This window comes from Vanellus vanellus (assembly GCF_965231255.1).
Source record: "Vanellus vanellus genome assembly, chromosome: 8".
In the NCBI taxonomy this organism is placed as follows: Eukaryota; Metazoa; Chordata; class Aves; order Charadriiformes; family Charadriidae; genus Vanellus; species Vanellus vanellus.
The window spans coordinates 15,821,565-15,830,690 of NC_138913.1; the positions used below are offsets into that span (position 1 = coordinate 15,821,565).

Genomic DNA, 9,126 nt, shown 5'->3' on the forward strand with positions numbered 1-9,126 from the left:
AGTGCGTCCAGAGGATGGCATCCAAATCTTAACACTAATTACGTATGTAATGTAGCAAAATCCTAACATGTGCCCCACCAGGCATGTGTTTGAATTATGGGGACCCACTTATCATTATTTATTTGTTAAGGAAATATATGCTAACCTTGGGTTTGAAGCGTAATACTGTTGAATACATTCTGAAGACCTTTGAGAGTACTTTCAAGAGGGCAGGATCAGCAGAATCTGCTATCCAGCATATGCTCCAGCTTTCTTCGTATTTTCTCTGTGTTTATATATTATTCATATTGCATCTTTTAATTCATCAAAGGCTTTTTCAACTTTAGTGTCCTGGGACATGCCCATATCCTACCATTTTTGGTAGCTATGTGTAGGTATCGTCTTTTTTTTTTTTCCACACATTGACAGATGCTTTTTAACATATTAACAGGAGCTGGAGGAGACAAGAGAGACCAATGGGAGTGATGAGACCTACGGTATGGAGCAAAAAACGTAGCTCTCATGATTTGGGATGTGTTTCTACTTCGGCTATTGACTCACCAGGTGAGAAACAGTGAAACCTGTAACTGTTCTTTTGTAGGTTTGGTGGATTTTTGCCAAGGTGTCTCCCGTGAAATAGCTATCATATTTTTATCATTGAACTCTAGTAGTTGCTGATAAGACTGAATGTATTGCAGCTTTTATGATCAATGCACAGATTACTTAGTGTTTAGAAAGTATTTTATATCGCTAGCTAGAAGATGTCCTATATACCATATGCATTCAGATTCTTATTTGCTTGGAAAAAAGTGTGAAATTTACTAAAATAGAAGCAGTGAATAAAGGTATTGGCAGTGCTGAATTCCCAGAAACCAAGCACCAAAAATCTGTTTATTGCCAAAGAGAAAAAAGATATTTAATGAAGCAATGAGAAGGACTGACCTTGCACCCATTGTTTATGGACAGCTGCTTAATTAGCTTGTCCTTGGGAAGGTCTTTCTGTCATGTACATGTGTGGCAGGTTCTCATGCCTATTCCCTGGCATCTCTAAGGTTGGCAGGATCATGGCAGGACTCAGTGACAGCTCGAAGATACAAAAAAGCATAAGGTCCTTCCCCTTAGAGTTTTGAAGGCACTGAGATCAACATGTGGCATGTAGTGTGAGATCATACCTACAGTGAAAAGTTTGTAATCTAAAAAAGCACACAAGTAACTAGACACTCTTACTAATAGAAGACAGTTGAAACTTTCAGCTCTCATCTTCTTACAGTATCTGATGGGTGTGGGCATTTCTCTTCTGGTGTAGATCAGCACAACATTTACACCTATATGATGTCTCCAGCAATGCCAGAACCAGATGCTGCTGAGGCAGTGCTAGAATTATTCTGTAATGAGATACAGGAGTATCTGCCCACTGTTGAGGCCTCTCCAGGATATCTAATATGGGTTGTTAGCACGTTGTTGTTCTCACTATTCCCCTAGTTCCCATTCTGGGCTCTGCAGGGGCTGAAGGTAAATCAGGCTGTCAGTGTGCAATCATCCACCTCCAGTTTTAACAGAAGGATTTAGACAGATGAATCCCCATTTCACCCAGCTAAATATGATCCAGACAGAGATGCTATATTGGAGTTAACACAGCACAGCAGGATCAGCAGGATCAGTGGGAGTAAAGACAGATGATAGATAATGGGAGAGTCCAGGATGCATAAAAAACCATCAGCAAGAAAGGTTCAAGGAAGAAACTGCAGTGAGCAGCTTGATTCCACACTTGGGCCTAACTGAAATTTCTTTTTACAGATTGCTGGGTGATTTACTGTTCTGTTTTGCTGTTTGTATGTGTTGGCCTTCATGGATGATGTAAATCATGAACATTCTTCTTCTCCTGTATAGCTTGTTTTTCACCTGTAGTCGATAAAGTTTGAAGCTTATTGCTTGGATAGTCACCTTCAGCTCTGAATGATTTTGAAATCTGGTGCCCTTTGCTGGGAGGCGGGTTGTATCAGCTGCTGTTGTACCTGGGCAAAGGTCAGGGAGTTCTACCATTGCAGAAAAACAAGACCATTTAGAAATGAGTAAACTTTCTCAGTTCACATTTATTGAAGTAACCCAAATTCACAAGCTGCAGAAGAAACTCCACTATGACGAAGTAGAAGTTCAGCTGATTATCTGGCTTCCTCCCCAACAAAACATATACAATAAAACATCATTAAAATTAGTTCCTTTCTTACTTTCTACCAGAGTTTGCTGTTAGATTTGTTACATCATATTGTAAATAGGAAAAAACAACTATAAAATCATGTAAAAACACCAAATGAAAAAGTACAAATAGATTAAGTAAATTGGGTATTCTGCACATCAGTTTGTTCATGTTCTTTTTCAAAAGACTTGTGGTTCTTAGTTTATCAGAAGTATTCATAAAACTCTTCACAAAGCAATTAATTGGACTAATAATCTACACTTGGACAACATTATTAAAACACACTAATTTGAAAAACCATAGTGAGAACTCACTCATTATAAGGGTATAGGGTAGCAAATTAAGCTGAATGAATCAATCTTGGCACTCTTTGTTCCTCTGTGAACATGTTACGTAGACAAAATTCAAACTGAAGGGACAACCTGTCTGATTTAAGCAAGTGTATTAGCTATTTGGGAGACGTCATAAGGAAAAAATAACAAGAAATCAAATTAATGGTGCTGAAGTGTGTGGAACCACATCTGTTTGAGGTATGGATTTTTGTCTAGGTGAAAAGCTCCTTTTATTTGTAGAAAGGATTCAATGACTAAAGATAAAACTGGCTTCTCAAGAGATGAATAATTTGCTATTTTCCAGTAAACAGTCGGCTTCATGGAACAAAGCAAAACATACAGAGTGCAAACAGTTTCGTCATGTAGCCACAGTATAATCTCACTTTCATGAATTTATCTGGAAATTAATTCAGTTGGAAACATCTCTGTTAAACTGATATGAAAAGGACCTTGACAAAGCAAAAAAAGAAGCAAGCTGCAGAACATAAACCAACAACGTGCTTGGGAAATATTTTTGTCTGTACACATGGAAATGTTTAGACATCAGAGATAAGATAGCTGCTTTAAATTCAGTGTCCAGATTCTTCTGTATTACACCCATGCAAGTCTGGATGTTTAAATTCAATTTTTTTGCTTGGTAGAGCACGACTGAAACTATTATTTTTACCAACTTGATTGGAAACAGTTTGTAAAACTCTAGTTTGTAATACAAGTATTTCAAGCGCTGGGATTACATAGGTCCAGCTTTAGACAGAGGCCTTTTGCTACTAATTTATCTCTGCTTCTTACTTATATTTCTCTGCAATTCTCAGCTTCCAACCCTGAAATCAGATCTGCTGGGAAGCAGTGAAGGAGGAGGAGAGAGAGACCATACTTTGATCCCCTGCCTCCTGAAACTTCACAGCTACTTGAAATCCTTACATTTTCTGTGAATTATTTAAAACATTTTCTCAAAAAATATATTTTGATGTGGAAATGTTGCTGTAGTGCTTCATGGAAGTGGTAGAGAAGGTATCTCAAGGCCCTATGCTCTATTCTGCAGCCAGTATGTCACACCCATGATGTTCTGTGACTAAGGACTCCAGCCATGCAGTGCAGCAGCTGAGCTGCTGGTTTGGTACAAATGTCATCAGAGGATCTGGTCCAATAGCCCGGTGAGATAAAAAAAAAATCATATTAAAATATATAAAAATAAGAATATAAAATCTGTTTTATGTATATTAATACTATTTTTTTCCTATAAAACCCCACAGTATTCTGACCTTGAGATATTTCATAGAGAAAGGTGTCATTAGCAGGTTTTCACTACAACGCAACAGAGTGCTTGTAGAAGGGTTGGGGAATTTTTTTCTCTTCTTTTGCTGCCCAGGATTTTCCTACCTTAGCAAAGCTGCCTCTTGGTTTCTTTGTTCTGTTGCTTGTATTTGACTTCGCCTTCTCACTGGAAGGCTTACAACAGAATACATGAAGCTTAGGAATTTGCTTGTTTCTGGTTCATAGTTTTTAACTAGATATTTGGTTTCTTTATGCTGCCTTTGTCCCAGCCTGTTTTCTGAATTAGGTAAATTGCTGCAACTTCTCATATGTCTGAAGAAACTGGTAATTGTTATTCAGTCCAGGAAAATAAGAACAGGTTGTGATGTTCAATACCTCCCCCTCACTGAGCTTCTGGAGCTTGAACTGAAAGGTTTTGTCAGGGCTAAATAATAGAAATAAAATACAGTAAGGTTGTCAGTCATATTCCAGTACCCTTGAGATGCAGAAGCTTTCCCCTTTCCCTCTGGCTATTTTAAGATCTTCAGATTGACTCTTCAGCTTGTGTTAATAATAGAATCATAGAATCATAGAATGGTTCAGTTTGGAAAGGACCTTGAAGATCATCGAGTTCTAATCCCCCTGCCATAGACAGGGACACCTCCCACTAGACCAGGTTGCCCAAGACCATGTCCAGCCTGGCCTTGAACACCAGTGGAAAGCCCTGTTCTTCAGGAGTGATCCACGTGGAGCAAGCCAACGGGGAGTATATTGTATGAGAGAGACAGAACACTCTTATGTTTAGCAGGCATGAAAAGTATCCTTGAGAGGTTCATGCAATCCCAGAATAAGCCTTCCAATTTATTCTAAATGTAGAGGTATTTAAGATTAAAGGAGAGGACATTTTTTTATTACTTGCTTTACTGACAGTTAACATTTGATTTAAACTTGGAAGTGCAGAGTTTAATTTTCTAGATAGATTCATCACACTTCTAGTAAACGACACATGAAAATAATTTATTAATGGAACATATAATATTTGCATTTTAATTTTTAAAATTGTTTTATATATTTATGTTTAAGATTTACAATTCTTGTGATACATAAGTAGGAGCTGTTATATACTCAGTTGCAGTGTAATTTGTAGGTGAGGAGTTTCACTAACAGCACTGCTGAAAGAATACTTAGGCCCAAGGGGAAAAAATCTGCTTCTCCTTATCCTACTGTTGTTCTCTGATTTCCATTTTAAATGAAAAATCCGATAGTGCAGAACTCCGTGATATTTTATAGAGAACTGGATTTATAGACTTTCTAAGACTTTTTATAGATGGAAAGCCCTCAGACGTCTTCAAGGTGAGTTGCTGTTCATACTTTTATCCTGGTAGTGTTTATAGGGGTCTGTTGGGACGGTGACATTTCCAAACCTGTCTAAACCCTCTTCACTAATAAGTGGAGCATGGAGCAGCGTTGCCTAATAATTCAGGCTCTTGAGCTCATGAGGCCATGTGGCACAGGGCAAAGCAACGCAGACTTGCTAGCTTAAGTCTTGATGAAATCTTGCTGCAGGTTTTTCTGCATATTCAGGGTAACTGTTACCATGCCTGCTGAAACTGATATATTAAAGGTTGCTGTAATACGCTCTGCGTTTCCACTGTATGGTCTGGCAGAAATGAGACAATTACTCTGACTTAGAGCTTTCCTATCACTAAAATGAGAATATCTAAGCTGAAAAAATGCTGTTTGTGAAACCCAACATTTTGTGTAAGATTTGGCATCAGCAGGTTCATGGAAAAGTAATGGTTCAAATCGGGTGGGAAAGCAGCTCAGCCAACATGCTGAACAGAAAATTTGGGAACAGTCTTTAAAAACTAAAGGTAATGAGTTCCAGCAGGATTTTCTGTATCCCCTGGCTGATCAGATATAAAACAGAGATAAGAAAATTTGAAGGCATGATAAGAAGTGGGAAGCTAGCTGGAGATTAAGAGGTGACAGGGAGACTGAGATTAGAAAAGTCTCATTCTGTCTCTACTGCACTATCAGCAGACTTTTGATTCATTAGTAGATTCAGTTCTGTCTAAAAAAATGTGGTTGTCATTAGTAAGGGTTTTATACCTGCATGCTTACATACCCTGCAAGGTGTGTGTTCTCACATTTACTTACTGTATGTCTAAGTATTATTTAAATAAATACTCCCTTAAGCTGCCAGAACAGAGTGAAAGCAGGAAAAAAAGGTAATTTACAGACCTCCAGGATGTTCAAATAAAAGATCTATTTCCCTTGATATTCCAGATTGATGAATGCATCAAAATCAGGAGCTGCATAATGCGGTTTGCCAGAGGAACAGGATCTTTGTGCTTCAAAACCGTGTTTCCCCCTTGCTTTCTCAGGCATCCCACTGTGTTATCCTGTTCACTAACATGCCAAGTGACACCTTAGGTCTGTTTAGCTGGTGCTCCCGCTACTCCTGTTGGAAAATAGTTTCTGGTCATCACTCTTCTGATGGTTGAAAGCTGCCTTTTAATTTAGCCTTAATCTGCTCATGATAAAATGATACTCAATTATTCATGTACTAGCATTATCCCTTAGCTTTAGAAGAGCTTCATTTTCCTCTCTGTGATGTATTTATGAGGAATAATCCTATCTCATCTTAGATTTTATTTTGCTAGACTAAACAAACCGAAGCATTTGCTGGATTAAGCAAGATTGTAAGGATTTTGTAAGACAGGCATACACTCCATTCCTGACTATCTTGCTCTGTGCTGTTTCAGTCTCCATTTTGCTTCTAACTGTGGTTAACCAAACTAGCATTTCAGAGAAGGAACCACTAGAAACTTTACTTAATAGTATCAGTGCTTTCCTAACTCCTGACAACACTTCATGGCACACATTGTAGCATTGCAATGTCTTTCCCATGATGGCATTGCACCAGTAGCTTATGATCAGCTTGGTTTTGACCAAAACTGAAAGAAGTACCTTTCTGCAGAACAACAGCATCTTGATCAGATGAGAGAGAACGTGTAGGGCTGAGTCTTCTAGTCGATCTTGCACTTTAATATCTTCTCTAGTTACCTGACAGTTAGCATAGCTCATTACTTCAAAAACTCACTTTGTAACTTCCATTTTAAAATGACATGGACACACAAAGGAAATTTCCTTTAAATGTTGGGTTTGGGCTTGAGAATTTAAATGCAAAAGTACCAAAATGTTCAAAATTTTCCATACCCAGTGAGAGAAATGGGCCTGCAGTTCTTCCTTTATCAAATACCTATTTAAAGGCATGTATATATTTCTTTAGAAATGTGAAAAGCAGTATAGTACTTGTAGGGAAAATGTTTGTGGATTTGGTTAATTTTTTTTCAGATTCACATTCTCAACCTCAAAGTTCATGAAACAAAAGCAACTAGTTTGGCTTACTGGAAATAAGTCTGGATCAAGTTAAGAATTTTATGCAGAACAAAAGATGAGAGAATGATCTTTTTATTAACTTTCACCTTCATTACATTCCAAAATGTGACCCAAACATCCAAAATAGTTAAAACTGTGATCTCTCTAAATAATTGTTGTATTTCACTAAATTCTGATGGCATGAGTGGTATGTGGTTGGGAGGTGGATCACTTTGTTGCAACGAAGATTCACCACATTTTACAAGGAAGATTTGTCACATTTTACAGGAAGTTGCTTGGAAGCATATCTTTTGAACCATTTTGTAGCACTTATTCTTTGAAGCTTATCCTTGTCTCTTCACAGCTGCAAAATAAAGGAAATACCTGCTTGCTCATTCTTCTCACAGGCCTACTAGTTAAGCAAATCCTGGTTTAGTCATTGCAGCCTGCTCCAGATGCACAGGAATGTGTGGTGGAGCTGGTCACTTACATGGCTGGTTTACTGCTGCTGCATCTGTGGGAGCAAAGAACCACAGAAAATATTGGGAAGGCAGATTGGAAGTCAGAGACATCCCAGACCTACTAACAGCACCACAATGAAAACTGGAGGCCTTGGATGACAATAAAATGACTAAGTTGGTAAAAACTGAACCGATGGAGCTCTCATGTGGAACATGTTTTGCCTACAATGTTACAGGTCATTTCCTTTGCCTTTCTCTATAAACACATTTTTCAAATTGGTTTCAAGTTGGTCCAGCTGCTTCAAGCACGGTATATTGAAAGCATATTAATATGACAGATAACTAGCAGCTGTTGTTGGAAAATTGACAAAGCAAAGGGTAGACGTTGCTTCGGAGGATGAATTTGTGCTTTCAGGCAAAACATCTTGCTCGATATTTTGCTTCTCTATGAGTTTTGCATTGCAAAGTCTGGGCCAGTGACACTAAGAGGTCACGTTCTTTCCAGATATAGCTCTGGCAAACGTGGCCATGCCTTATAAGAAACAGACATGCTGGTGGACTCATTGTTCAAGGCACTGAATGACAGAGAAAAGGTGTTTTTAATCTGTCTACAATTGCTCTCTCTGTTAATGAAGATACTGACATCCGTTAAGCCTGCCTCTGATTTATTCCTGTCCATAGAAGTATTTCTGTATTGAAGACTGGGCGACAGAGTATGTAGCAATACACATGCTCCTAATGAAAGTATGTGTTCCAGAGGTGATCTAATCCATTTAACCGTGTCCTACCTCCTATCTCTACAATTAAGACTTAGTTTTAAAATTATTATTTTTTCCCCTCAAATACAGTTTGGCTAAAACACAGGAAAGCTACACTTTTATGACTAAAAGAAAGAAATATCATTATCCTTTCTAACCTTGGTGGTTTTTTTGTTTCTTGTCTAAAACACTGCATGCTTGGACTGAGAAGGAGAGAAAAACACCACAATCCATTTAACTGGTGACATCACATTCTTATTTTGTATTTAAATCTATCAAGACACATATCGCTTCAAGTTTATCGCAGTTATGATCCTACAAGTGTCACACAATTCACATTGCCTGTAGCTGTCAAATACCATACAGCTTCCTTAATAAGGGAGAAAAAACACATGTACTTTCATCTACTTCGATGCTTCAAAGTTTAAAATGCATTCTGAGAGCTTTCCACAGGATTTCAAAAACAGTTATTGAGAGGAGTAATTATGAAAGCAGTAATTTTCTCACTGATGTTATTTTTCTATAATTGAGATTTAGGCAGTAAGAGCATTATGTTTCTTTATATTTTTTTCCCCACAGTGTAATCTGAAATGACTTTTGATTTATACCATTTTTCTTTTAGAATTCACTCCGCCGTGAGGAACTGCAGTCAGGCAGAAGGCTAGGAGACTGAAAGAATGCAGACAATCTATGGAAGAATATACAAGCAACCTGAGAAGCACAAAGCTTAAAAAAAATAAATAAAAATCTGCATTTCAAAT

General features: G+C 37.9%; 1 long non-coding RNA gene across 1 annotated transcript; it reads left to right on the forward strand.

Moving 5' to 3' along the window:
• Positions 1 to 22: 22 nt before the first annotated feature.
• LOC309675193 lies at positions 23 to 9,126 on the forward strand. The gene is made up of 3 exons (XR_014269464.1): positions 23 to 42; positions 431 to 543; positions 8,988 to 9,126. It is a non-coding gene; the product is annotated as an uncharacterized lncRNA (long non-coding RNA).